Source organism: Podarcis pityusensis (assembly GCF_964106645.2).
Source record: "Podarcis pityusensis genome assembly, chromosome: 12".
Classification (NCBI taxonomy): Eukaryota; Metazoa; Chordata; class Lepidosauria; order Squamata; family Lacertidae; genus Podarcis; species Podarcis pityusensis.
The window spans coordinates 76,773-90,314 of record NC_138037.1 but is presented as its reverse complement, the minus strand read 5'-3'; the positions used below and the strand labels follow the sequence as shown (position 1 = coordinate 90,314).

The 13,542-nt window shown below is 48.3% G+C and overlaps 1 protein-coding gene across 1 annotated transcript in view; it reads right to left on the bottom strand.

Annotated features, from left to right (window-relative positions):
• Positions 1 to 13,070, bottom strand: part of LOC308459845 (androgen receptor-like) — a 121,637-nt gene extending 108,567 nt beyond the window's left edge. The window contains exon 1 of the mRNA XM_080975582.1: positions 12,939 to 13,070. The gene's annotated coding sequence lies outside the window, so the exon portion shown is untranslated. The remainder of the gene's footprint in view (positions 1 to 12,938) is intronic.
• Between the last annotated feature and the right edge of the window lie 472 nt (positions 13,071 to 13,542).

The window sequence follows — 13,542 nt, the reverse complement described above, 5'->3', positions numbered from 1 at the left end:
AAAAAGGCTTTTATGGGTATGTCCGTAGCAAAAGGAAGAACAAAGAAACAGTGGGGTCACTCAGAGGAGAAGATGGTGAAATGCAAACAGGGGACACAGAAAGGGCTGAACTCCTCAATGCCTTCTTTGCCTCAGTCTTCTCCGATAAAGAAAACAATGCCCGACCTGAAGAATTTGGAGCAAATGATTCAGCAAAGGAAACACAGCCCAGAATAACTAAGGAGATAGTACAAGAATACTTGGCTAGTTTAGATGTATTCAAGTCTCCAGGGCCAGATGAACTGCATCCAAGAGTATTAAAAGAACTGGCAGATGTGATCTCAGAACCACTGGCAGTCATCTTTGAGAATTCCTGGAGAACAGGCGAAGTCCCGGCAGACTGGAGGAGGGCAAATGTTGTCCCTATTTTCAAAAAGGGGAAAAGAGAGGACCCAAATAATTACCGCCCAGTCAGTCTGACATCAATACCAGGGAAGATTCTGGAGCAGATCATTAAGCAAACAGTCTGTGAGCACCTAGAAAGGAATGCTGTGATCACCAATAGTCAGCATGGATTTCTGAAAAATAAGTCATGTCAGACTAACCTGTTCTCGTTTTTTGACAGAATTACAAGCCTGGTAGATGAAGGGAACGCAGTGGATATAGCCTACCTTGATTTCAGTAAGGCATTTGACAAGGTGCCCCATGATATTCTTGTAAAGAAGCTGGTAAAATGCGGTCTTGACTATGCTACCACTCAGTGGATTTGTAACTGGCTGACTGACCGAACCCAAAGGGTGCTCATCAATGGTTCCTCTTCATCCTGGAGAAGAGTGACTAGTGGGGTGCCACAGGGTTCTGTCTTGGGCCCGGTCTTATTCAACATCTTTATCAGCGACTTGGATGATGGACTCAAGGGCATCCTGATCAAATTTGCAGATGACACCAAACTGGGAGGGGTGGCTAACACCCCAGAGGACAGGATCACACTTCAAAACGACCTTGACAGATTAGAGAACTGGGCCAAAACAAACAAGATGAATTTTAACAGGGAGAAATGTAAAGTATTGCACTTGGGCAAAAAAAATGAGAGGCACAAATACAAGATGGGTGACACCTGGCTTGAGAGCAGTACATGTGAAAAGGATCTAGGAGTCTTGGTTGACCACAAACTTGACATGAGCCAACAGTGCGACGCGGCAGCTAAAAAAGCCAATGCAATTCTGGGCTGCATCAATAGGAGTATAGCATCTAGATCAAGGGAAGTAATAGTGCCACTGTATTCTGCTCTGGTCAGACCTCACCTGGAGTACTGTGTCCAGTTCTGGGCACCACAATTCAAGAAGGACACTGACAAACTGGAACGTGTCCAGAGGAGGGCAACCAAAATGGTCAAAGGCCTGGAAACGATGCCTTATGAGGAACGGCTAAGGGAGCTGGGCATGTTTAGCCTGGAGAAGAGGAGGTTAAGGGGTGATATGATAGCCATGTTCAAATATATAAAAGGATGTCACATAGAGGAGGGAGAAAGGTTGTTTTCTGCTGCTCCAGAGAAGCGGACACGGAGCAATGGATCCAAACTACAAGAAAGAAGATTCCACCTAAACATTAGGAAGAACTTCCTGACAGTAAGAGCTGTTCGACAGTGGAATTTGCTGCCCAGGAGTGTGGTGGAGTCTCCTTCTTTGGAGGTCTTTAAGCAGAGGCTTGACAACCATATGTCAGGAGTGCTCTGATGGTGTTTCCTGCTTGGCAGGGGGTTGGACTCGATGGCCCTTGTGGTCTCTTCCAACTCTAGGATTCTATGATTCTATGATTCTATGATTCTATGATTCATTGCTTTGGATCGAAAGTTTATCTCGACACAGCCTTAAATCCACAGCTTAAGTCCTTAGTTTCTGACTCATTAGGGGAGGGGATTCTTGTTAAATCACATAAAAAAAGGAAGGCAGGTTTTCTCCCCCCTCCCCCATTTTTCATACCGTATCTTGACATATCTTCTCATATTTTATTCTTGTCTTGTTATCAGAGATCTCTTCTGTCAGCAGTCTTTACTCCCCTTTTTCCTTGAAGCATGTGCAATTAATCTCGTCCAAATTGTTTCTTTTAAAGATCATTGCAACTGGCAGCGCGAATCAGCGACGGCGTCCAGGAGAGCCGGAAATCCCACAGGAGGGCTTTGTGCCTAGTGCCCCCACCCCCACAAATTCGGGGGTGGTATAGGGCACAGCAGGCAAGGGCCGTTGGTCTATGACATTTGGATGATCATCTTCATCAATTGATAGACTCCTACCTTCAGGAGCACTGTCTCCCTCCCCCACATTAGTCAGTTTAAAGCCCTCCTGATGAGGTTTCTGAGATTTTTGGCAAAAACATTTCTCCCAACTGTTGTGAGGTGCAGCCCATCGCTTGCCAGAAGTCCATCTTCAAGAAAGTGCAGTCCGTGATCTAAGAATCCAAACCGTTCCTGTTTACACCATTTGCGAAGCCAGCTGTTCACTTCCACTATTTTTCCCTCTCTCCCTGGGCCACGTCGTTCAACTGGGAGGACAGATGAGATGACAATTTGTGCATTTAATTGCTTCAATTTCCTGCCCAGAGCCTCGTAGTCTCTTTTGATCTTCTGGAGGCTATTGCTTGCAGTGTCATTGGTTCCCACATGAACCAAGAGGAAGGGGTATTTGTCAGTGGGTTTTATGATTCCTTGCAGTCGTTCAGTTACATCTTGGATCTTAGCCCCGGGGAGACAGCACACTTCCCGAGACATCTTGTCAGGCCCACAGATCACTGCTTCTGTTCCCCTCAGTAGGGAATCCCCTATCACCACTACACACCTCCTCTTAGGTTTGGTTGGGGTTCTTCCGTGAGCTGTCCGTTCCAAGGTCGCCTGCACATTCCCTGAAGACTGACTTTGCTGCTCGTCTTCATATACCTGATCAACTGTAATGAGGGCGAGATCCTCAAATGGAGTCTGCTCTTCGTGTTCCATGCTAGGGGAGAGGACCTCAAAGCGATTGTGTATTTCTAAACAATCAGAGTGAACCCTGGGCCTCCTACTTCTTTGAGTCACGTTTCTCCATATATCTGGCTCCTGTGTTGGTGAACTAGCCTCCTTCTCAGGGGAGTCCCCTGTCACCTCCTTGGTGGAGACGGTGTGCTCTGTTGCTTCCAAGAAGAGCTCCAGCTCTCTAATTCTTTGGAGCGTAGCTACACGTTCCTCCAGTTGCTGGACTTTGCCTTTTAAGAGGGCAATCAACATGCAATTGCTGCAGGTAAAGCTGCCTGCAACCTTTGGCAAGATGGCAAACATTGCGCAGGAACCACAGGCGACTGCAGCTGTTCCCTCCCCCTCCATCTTGAGAACGTGTTGTTGGGGGTGGCTACAGCGGTCCTCCATCATAAAAAGCGTGAAGACAGGACAAATAACTCCCCCCACAAAAAAACCTAGGTCTCCCCCAACAAACGTTTGAGATTAGCTCCCCTAAATCTAAGATAATCTGATAAGAGTGTGCATGAGCTCTAGAATGTGGCAAGATATTTTATAGAAACTCATGTCGCTAATTGCTGATACTGCGTGCCTACGGGAGATCGATGGATCGTCCGGCAGACGGCTTGGGGCCATGATGGACTTTGTCTCCCTGGCAGTATCCCAACAACAGGTTTCGGGCCCAGATTCACGGCACTTACAGGAGAGTAAGACTGCGACAGACTGCTGAAAGGTATGTGGAGGAAAAGCGAAAGTAAGGCTTTTCTGTTTGCCGCGGCAAGAGCTTTTGATGTCCGGCAGACTAATGGATCTGGGAGCTGCGCCAAGCAAGCTTCGTGATTAATGGGCTGCCGAGATAAGATGTTTTTGAAGGCAAATAAGACTCACGGCTCAAATAAAAGGCTGGAATGGAGTTTTTCGAAGCTTCTGAGGCTGCTGAGTGCCCAAAGCTAAATCGGCACAATTATAAAACCTGGGCTGTGTGGTGTGAGAGTTTGCTGCGTCAGTTTGGGGTGTGGCATACTGTGTCTGAAGCCCCTCCAGTTCCTCTGACAGATAGATGGAAAGCCCAGAATTCAAGGGCCATTGACGTAATAGTCTTGTCCGTCTCTCTGGAGGAAATTAAAACGTTAGCTGGCAATGTGACTGCACGTAAGATGTGGAATGCTTTGAAAATAGCCCACCTGCCAGTCATCCCAGCCCAGAGTTTGACTGCATCGGAGGTCCTGGCTGTTTCCCAGAATGCGAGTGAATGCAGGGATGCCAAGGGCACCGCTTGCAAGCTGCAGGGGGAGCTGACTGTCACGTCATCCCAGGCAGCATTCCAGCCTCCAGGGGGAGCCAAGGAGTCGGCAGCTGAGAACTCTGTTTCTCATGGGAACCAAGGTCATCCTCACAGATACCGGAAGGCCAGAAGTAAACAGAGGCAGATGCCTGCAAATGGCCAGAAGCAGAGGGAGGGTGAAGAGCCCACGCCAGTGGAAAACAAGGCTTTGTTTGCTGGCACAGCTTCACCAAAGGCTAAAGGCAAGTCTGATGGCCAGGAGCAGGGGGGCAAGCTGCAAAAGCCCATGCCGGTGGAAAACAAGGTTTTGCTTGCCAGAAAGACTGCTCCAAAGGCTAAGGCCAGGTTTATTATTGATTCGGGGTGTACACGCCATGTCTCAATGGACCACCATCTCTTTATCTCCTTTAAACCTCAAGAAGGTGAGATCCACCTGGCTGACGGAAAGACGTTGTGGATCGCAGAAGGGACTGTGAGACTGGCAAGTCTGCACACAACCATCAAAGATGTACTATATGTTCCAGGTGCTGCAGACAATTTGCTCAGTGTCCCACAGCTTACTGGGCGTGGTTTTGAGATTTCCTTCAAGAGGAGCGTTTGTGTCATCAGAAAAGACAAAGAGGACATTTTGCATGCAAAGTTTATAGATGGATTGTTCTGTATAACTTATTGTCAGGGGTTCAGGAGCAGAGGCACAGGAAAGGGAGGAAATAGAGAGCGAGGGGGAGGAGTCCGAAGGAAATGTTAGCGATGACAGCGGTCCGAGGTCTCTGAGTCTTTCCAGCGAATCGGAAGATTCACAGAAAGGGGCTCCCATGGTCAGAGCAAGGGGGGTGCCGAGGGGGACACCCCAGGAAGAAGGGGCCAGAGGGGACTCAGAGAGCAGCAGTTGGAAATCAGGACCAGCGTCCACACCAGAGTGCAGTAGGGGGGAGGAGTCCCAGGCATCGGGATCAGGCGGCGCACTGCCAGTGGGAGGACATGAGTCAGGATTGGCCACGCCTCCATCGGGGAGCGAGGAAACGGTCGAGAGGAAGGTTGAAGGCTGGGCGCGCGCACCAAGTTCAAATGTACAGGAGGGCGGCGCAGTTGGCAGCCCGGATAGGGAGCCAGGTCCCAAAGCCCGCCGAAAAGAGGGGGAGGAGTCAGGGGGGTCAACGTCAGCGTCAGAAGAATCCAGGAAGGAAGGGACCCCGGGGGGTAGCAGGACCCAGAGGAGAAAGGAGAGACGGAAGAGGTGGAGTAAGGCTAGAATCTTAAACTGGTGTACAGGGGGCGGAGACTCAGATGGAGCTTCGCCGATCTAACCCCTAGACGTAGAGCTGGGGCGCTGCGGCTTGAAAATGGAGACTGTACTTCAATAAAGACTTTTGTACATTACTGCCGGCTAGCGTTGGTCCTCTGTGAGCTGGGACCTGGAGCCAGCTCTGACACTTATGATGCAAATGGTGCTGTTGTGTCTAATGCTGATTCTTGTTGTGTTGCACAAACTAACAAAGTTCTTCATGCAGGATGCATTCATGATGCACATCGCAGATTTTGTCACCTCTCTTGGAAGGCACTGGCCAAGATGCCAGAGATGGTTGAGGGTTTGAACATCAAACCCTGTAAGTTTCACATGAAATGTGTGTCTTGTGCAGAGAACAAGGTGAAGGTTGCTCCAAAAGGCAAGGAGTCTAGCAGGCAGGCTTCCAAACCCTACCAGCTAGTCCACGCAGACCTGGTTGGTCCACTTGCGCCCTCTTTGGGTGGAGCAAGGTACTTCATGGTTCTAATTGATTCTTTTTCCAGGTACATTCATGTGTTTATGCTCGAGCAGAAATTGCAAGCGTTTCTGAAGTTCAAGGCATTCTGTGCTTGGTTGGAGAATGTTCACAGTAAACGCATTGGTTGTCTCTTTACTGATCGGGGCGGGGAGTTCACTTCTCAGCAGTTTGAAGCTTTCCTGACTGAGAAGGGAATCCAGCATGACTTGTCAACGCCTAGATCGCCATGGATGAATGGGCTTGCGGAGCGAGCAAATCAAACGTTGCTGCAAGGAATGAAAACATTATTGCATGATGCCAATCTCCCTGATAAGTATTGGGGGGAAGCTCTGTCGATTTTGTTTACACTTTTAATCGCAGGTTGTCATCACCTATTGGTTGTACCCCCTATGAGAAGATGTTTGGTAAGAAACCCAACATCAAGCACATGAGAATCTTTGGTTCTGACATGTGGGTACACACCCCACAGAGCAACAAGCTTGGGAAGCGTGGGGCACATGGTTTGTTCATGGGGTACGAAAAAGGTGCATACAGGGTATGGATGACTGACTCTAAGTCCATTAAGTTCACAAGGAGTGTTGAGTACAATCCTAAGTGGGGGGGAAATGTGGGAATTTTCCAGAGTTACCCAGAGGCCTTTCTCCTGGGCATAGTCGGCCAATTGGTGCCAAAGAAGGACAGAGCTTTTTTTATGTATGCCACAACAGCAGCAAGAATACTCATTGCAAAGTATTGGAAGACACAAGACCTACCCACCCTGGAAGAATGGCAGATGAAGGTGATGGACTATATGGAATTGGCGGAAATGACTGGCAGAATCCGAGACCAGGGAGAAGAGTCGGTGGAAGAAGATTGGAAGAAATTTAAAGACTATCTACAGAAATATTGCAAAATTAATGAATGTTAGAATGATGTTGGATAGAAACTAAGTGGTCTTTAGCTGTATTGCTATAAGAGAATATGAGAAAATGGTTATTAGTAGGTAAAAATTTAATGTTATAATATTTTAAAATTGAAGTTTAAGATGATTGAAGAGGGGAGGGATTTGCTGAATTAAAAATTTGAATTGGAATACAGAAATGGGAGGCGTGAGAAGGTCTGGGAAATAAGCAAATGAAAATATGTGATGGAAGGACTGAATTGTTTTTAACCATTTTTATTTTGTATTTTCTTTTCTTTTTTTCTTCTTTCTATTTTGTAATTTTTTTTGAAAATCTTAATAAATATTTTATATATATAAAAAATAAAGACCCTAAGCCTTGGCTTAATGCCATGAAGGCTGAAGTTGATTCCTTGAACAGGAACCAAACTTGGGAGCTGGTACCGGTAGTCCCAGGAATGAGACTGGTTGGCAGCAAATGGGTCTTCAAGGCCAAGACAGACCAGAATGGCAAGGTAGTCAGACACAAAGCTGCGGAGGAGAAACTGCATGTTTCCCATCATGACATTAATACAGCTTTTTTGTATGGGATTTTGGGGGAGGAGCTGTTTATGCTTCCACCTGATGGAATGCAGATACAGAAGGGAATGGTCTGTAAACTGCGGAAATCCTTATAAGGTCTCAAGCAGAGTGCCAGGTGTTGGAACACGAAACTCACTGAGACGTTGTTTTCTCTAGGTTTTCACCAGGGCAAAGCTGATCCGTGTGTGTTTGTCAAGGAGGAGGGACAAAACAAACTGTATTGTTTATGTTCTGTTGATGATCTTCTGATGTTTTGGAAGAATCAGGCTTTCTACCAAAGCACCCTAGCTCAGCTGAAAAAGCACTTTGACATGAAGGATCTTGGTGAGGTATCCAACTATCTTTCTCTGCAGGTGGAGAGGGACCAAGCAGGTAATTTTCTGGTACACCAAACACAGAAAATTGCTGATGTTTTAACCAGGTTGAATTTGGTTGATGCAAACCCAGCAGACACACCGATGGTGACAGGTTACCAGGTAGATATAATAATAATAATAATAATAATAATAATAATTTATTTATACCCCGCCCATCTGGCTGGGCCTCCCCAGCCACTCTGGGCGGCTTCCATAAAAACCAAAATTACAGTAAAATACCACACGTTAAAAACTTCCCTGAACAGGGCTGCCTTAAGATGTCTTCTGAATGTCAGGTAGTTGTTTATCGCTTTGACATCTGCTGGAAGGGCGTTCCACAGGGCGGGCGCCACTACCGAGAAGGCCCTCTGCCTGGTTCCCTGTAGCTGGTTCCCTGTAGCTTTGCTTCTCGCAATGAGGGAACCGCCAGAAGGCCCTCGGCGCTGGACCTCAGCGTCCGGGCAGAATGATGGGGGTGGAGACGCTCCTTCAGGTATACTGGACCGAGGCCGTTTAGGGCTTTGAATTGTGCTCGGAAACGTACTGGGAGCCAATGTAGGTCTTTCAAGACCGGTGTTATATGGTCTCGGCGGCCGCCCCCAGTCACCAGTCTAGCTGCCGCATTCTGGATTAGTTGTAGTTTCCGAGTCACCTTCAAAGGTAGCCCCACGTAGAGTGCATTGCAGTAGTCCAAGCGGGAGATAACCAGAGCATGCACCACTCTGGCGAGACAGTCCGCAGGCAGATAGGGTCTCAGCCTACGTACCAGATGGAGCTGGTAAACAGCTGCCCTGGACACAGATTTGACCTGTGCCTCCATGGACAGCTGTGAGTCCAAAATGACTCCCAGGCTGCGCACCTGGTCCTTCAGGGGCACAGTTACCCCGTTCAGGACCAGGGAATCCTCCACACCTGCCCGCCTCCTGTCCCCCAAAAACAGTACTTCTGTCTTGTCAGGATTCAACCTCAATCTGTTAGCCGCCATCCATCCTCCAACCGCCTCCAGACACTCACGCAGGACCTTCACCGCCTTCACTGGTTCTAATTTAAAAGAGAGGTAGAGCTGGGTATCATCCGCATACTGATGAACACCCAGCCCAAACCTCCTGATGATCTCTGATGATCTCTCACAGCGGCTGCATGTAAATGTTGAAAAGCATGGGGGAGAGGACAGAACCCTGAGGCACCCCACAAGCGAGAGCCCAGGGGTCTGAACACTCATCCCCCCCACCACTTTCTGAACACGACCCAGGAGGAAGGAGCGGAACCACTGTATAACAGTGCCCCCAGCTCCCAGCCCCTCAAGACGGTCCAGAAGGATGCTATGGTCGATGGTATCAAAGGCCGCTGAGAGATCCAGCAGAACTAGGAAACAGCTCTCACCTTGGTCCCTAGCCCGCCGGAGATCATCAACCAGTGCGACCAAGGCAGTTTCAGTCCCATGATGAGGCCTGAATCCCGACTGGAAGGGATCCAAATGGTCCGCTTCTTCCAGGCGTGCCTGGAGTTGTTCGGCAACCGCTCGCTCAATCACCTTGCCCAGGAATGGAAGATTTGAGACTGGGCGATAGTTGGCCATCGTGGCCGCATCTAAAGATGGTTTTTTAAGAAGCGGTTTAATAACCGCCTCTTTCAGCGGGTCTGGGAAGGCTCCCTCACGGAGGGAAGCATTCACCACCCCGCAGAGCCCATCGCCCAGTCCTTCCCAGCTAGCTTTTATAAGCCAGGATGGGCAAGGATCCAGGAGACAGGTGGTTGGTTTCACTCATCCAAGCAGCCTGTCCACATCCTCGGAGGTAACAGATTGGAATTGATCCCACTCAACTTGACTAGACAGAACTCTAGCACTCTCCCGCCCCGGCCCTGCTCCCACGGTGGAGTCTACTTCTTCCTGAATCTGAGCGATTTTATCTGCAAAAAACTTTGCAAAATCATTGCAGGAGAACATGTGGCCCGTACTGGGCCCCGATGTTGCAGGTGGTTCCGCTAAATTGTGAACCACCTGAAAAAGTCTCCTGCTGCAATAGAGGCGGTGAAGAAATTCTTCTTCGCCGTCGCTATCGCCACTTGGTAGGCTCAACGTTGAGCTCTAACCTGTGTCCGGTCAGCTTCAGAATGGGTCATCCGCCACCGGCGCTCTAGCCGTCTCAACGATTGTTTCATTGCCCTCAGATCCGTGGAAAACCACGGGGCTGTCCAGGCTCCATGCAGTCGGAGAGGGCGCTTCGGAGCCAAACAGTCAATAGCCCTGGTTAACTCCACATTCCAGCGGGTCACCAGGGAATCGGCTGAAAGGCCATCAACATGGGATAAAGCATCCCCTACCACTCTCTGGAAACCATTTGGATCCATTAAATGGTGGGGGCGGACCATCCGAATTGGTCCCACCTCCCTGCAGAGGGGATGGGTCGCAGAGAAGTCCAGTTGCACCAGGAAGTGATCTGACCATGGCACTTCTTTCGTTTCGATTTTACTTAGTGTCAGATCACCAACATCCTTAGAGGTAAACACCAGGTCCAAGGCATGTCCACGGCTATGGGTTGGGCCAGACTTATTCAGGGACAGCCCCATGGAGGCCATGCTTTCCACGAAGTCCTGAGCGGCCCCTTGTAAGGTCGTGTCGGCATGGATGTTAAAATCCCCTAGGACGACCAAGCTAGGTGTCTCCAGGAGAACATCCGCCACGACCTGAAGCAGCTCGGGCAGGGAATCCTTGGTGCAGTGGGGAGGTCGGTACACCAAAAGGAATCCTGTACTGCCCCTATTGCCCAACTTCCAGAACATGCACTCAGAAAACTGAGTCTTCCCAATAGGACGCCTGGTGCAAACTAATGACTTCCTAAAAATCACTGCAACCCCCCCTCCGCCCACATGACCTGGGTTGCTGTGCGTAAGAGAAACCTGGTGGACAAGCAGCGGCAAGGACAGGCCCATCTGCTTCATCCAACCAAGTCTCTGTTACACATGCCAGGTCAAGTCCTCCATCCATGATCACGTCATGGATGGCAGTGGTCTTATGAATCATTGACCTGGCATTGCAGAGCAGCACCTTCAGGTCATGTGGGTATCCCTTGCTGATTCTAGTATCCATCCGGTCAGGACCAGACCCGGAGGCAGGAATAGTCCTCAGACAATGACTAAACCTGCCCCCTCTGTAATGACATGGTCTAGTCTTAGCGTAACTCCTCCTCCTACCCGTGATCACTGAGATCAGTTGTCCCAGTGCATCCCCCCCTGTGGAACATGCCCCAGCCATTTTGTGGGCTGGGGCCCACTCCCCGGCAGCCCTGACCCCTCCCCCTAAGAACAAAATAACACCTTAAACAAACAAACAAAACCAATAAAACAATACAAATTAAAAAATGTAAAAATTACAAAAACATCAAAATTAAAAAAATAATAATTCCCCAAACCCAACCAAACATCCATCCCACCCCCACCCCCCACATACAAAAAATCCAAAGAATTTTTTTAAAAAACATTTTAAAAACACTCTGTGTCCCTCCGGCAATAACAACTGTCCTAGTGAGGCCTGTCAGGCCCTGCCCTGGACCAGGTGGTAAGTGGCAGGAAGGAGCAGGGCGCTCAAGCACTCACTCAGGGAGTCTTCCTGGGCAGCAGGCCGCAAGCAGCACGCAGTCCTTATGAGGCTTCAGGCCCCGCCCCAGGCCAGATGGTAAGTGGCAAGAGCAGGGCAAGAGCAGGGCCCAGCAGATAGTACTGCTGAAGCGTTTTCTGACACAACGCTGTACAGATGCATTCTAGGCAAGTTGAATTTCATTGCTAGATGCTCAAGACCTGACATAGCTGTAAGCTGTAACCTGCTTAGCAGACATGCCAACAATCCTACTGTTCAGGATTGGAAAGCTCTGAAGCGCATAGCCCGCTATTTGAAAGGGACTTTGCACTACAGGCTGAGGTTCACCAGTCAGAGGACTGGAGGTCTTGAAATCTTTGCAGATGCAAGTTTTGGAAGTGACACCATGGATGGTACAAGCGCTTCTGGAGTATGCTAAATGTACAACCACTGCCGTTTGACTGGTTGTGCAAAAAGCAGACAACAGTGAGCCTAAGTTCCTGTGAAGCAGAACTCAATGCTCTGTCATTTTCACTCATGGATTGTGAATGGTTGATGCAACTGTTTAAGGACATCAGAGTTTCTGTGAAATGTCCTGTACAAGTGTATCAAGACAATAGATCGTGTTTGGCTTTGCTGAACTCAGAGAGTTGCAAGCAAAGAACCAAGTACTTGCAGATTAAGCTACATCGTGCAAGAGAGTGTATTCAGAAAGGACTCATTCAGGTGTCCTACATGCCAGGAAATGAAATTCCTGCTGATCTGTTGTCTAAGGTTGTTAACAGAGAACAACTAAAGGTTTACGTATGAAGGTTGCAATTGGGCTGAACCACAGGTACTACAGGTTACACGGAAAGGGGGAGGATGTTAGGATATTTCCGTTCCACCTTAAAAGGGAGCAGGATGTTTGTGTCACAGCCTGCGTATTTCCTGTTTTCACAGGATGTTTCTGTTGTGTCTTTGCTTTCGTTTCTCTCTCTGTGTCTGGAGACACTGACGCAGGCAGTCATGTCTTTCTTTGTTCTGATCAACGCTGAATAAAACTTGTAAATAATGCTCTCCTGAGTGTGACTTCTGCTGTCAATTATCTGCTGATAAGAGTGTGCATGAGCTCTAGAATGTGGCAAGATATTTTCTAGAAACTCATGTCGCTAATTGCTGATACTGCGTGCCTACGGGAGATCGATGGATCGTCCGGCAGACGGCTTGGGGCCATGATGGACTTTGTCTCCCTGGCAGTATCCCAACAGTTAAGAGCGGTAGTCACGTAATCTGGGGAACCGGGTTCGCGTCTCCGCTCCTCCACCTGCAGCTGCTGGGTGACCTTGGGCCAGTCACGCTTCTTTGAAGTCTCTCAGCCCCACTCACCTCACAGAGTGTTTGTTGCGGGGGAGGAAGGGAAAGGAGATTGTGAGCCGCTTTGAGACTCCTGAAGGGGAGTGAAAGGCGGGACATCAAATCCAAACTCTTCTTCTTATTATTTGCATTCAATCACACACATCACAAACACACAAAAAGATGAATTACCATCAGCTGCCCTCTTGAAAAAGACTTTGCAGCTCCCGCAAGTGAGTGCTCCATAGTGGCGCCCAGAAGCTTCATCCCCACAGATCAAGCATGTCTTCTGTGGTGGGAAGTACCAGTCACTGGGCAGAACATGGTCTCTTGCAGACTCCAGCCTTAGGAAGCAAAAAGGAGAAAAAGGCAAACCATCAGCAAAGGTGGCAAATGCATAAAAACTACTGGATATTAAAGAATATTCCAGAAATGTTTATTAGTGTGAACTTGCAAGAGAAATATCTTAAGACAATATCCCACTGGGACTTAACTCCATGTATAACATTGTGTGTCATCCTTTCAGCAGCTGTGAGGTTCTGTAACTTTATGCCACAACTCAAGAAACAGAGCCTTTAAGTTCTTCCATTTTTGTGCAACGGAAAATCTAGCTGCTACTAGAAACCAACTTAGCAATTCCTTCAAAGAGAATCATTTTGCAGTATCATCCCATATATTTAATAATGCATGTTGTGGTGATGCCTGAATTGCATGTTTAAATATTTGTGATATTTCTGCAAACCCTTTCTGTTTTTTTAAATAAGATATTTATTGAGATTTTCAAAGTATTACAAAA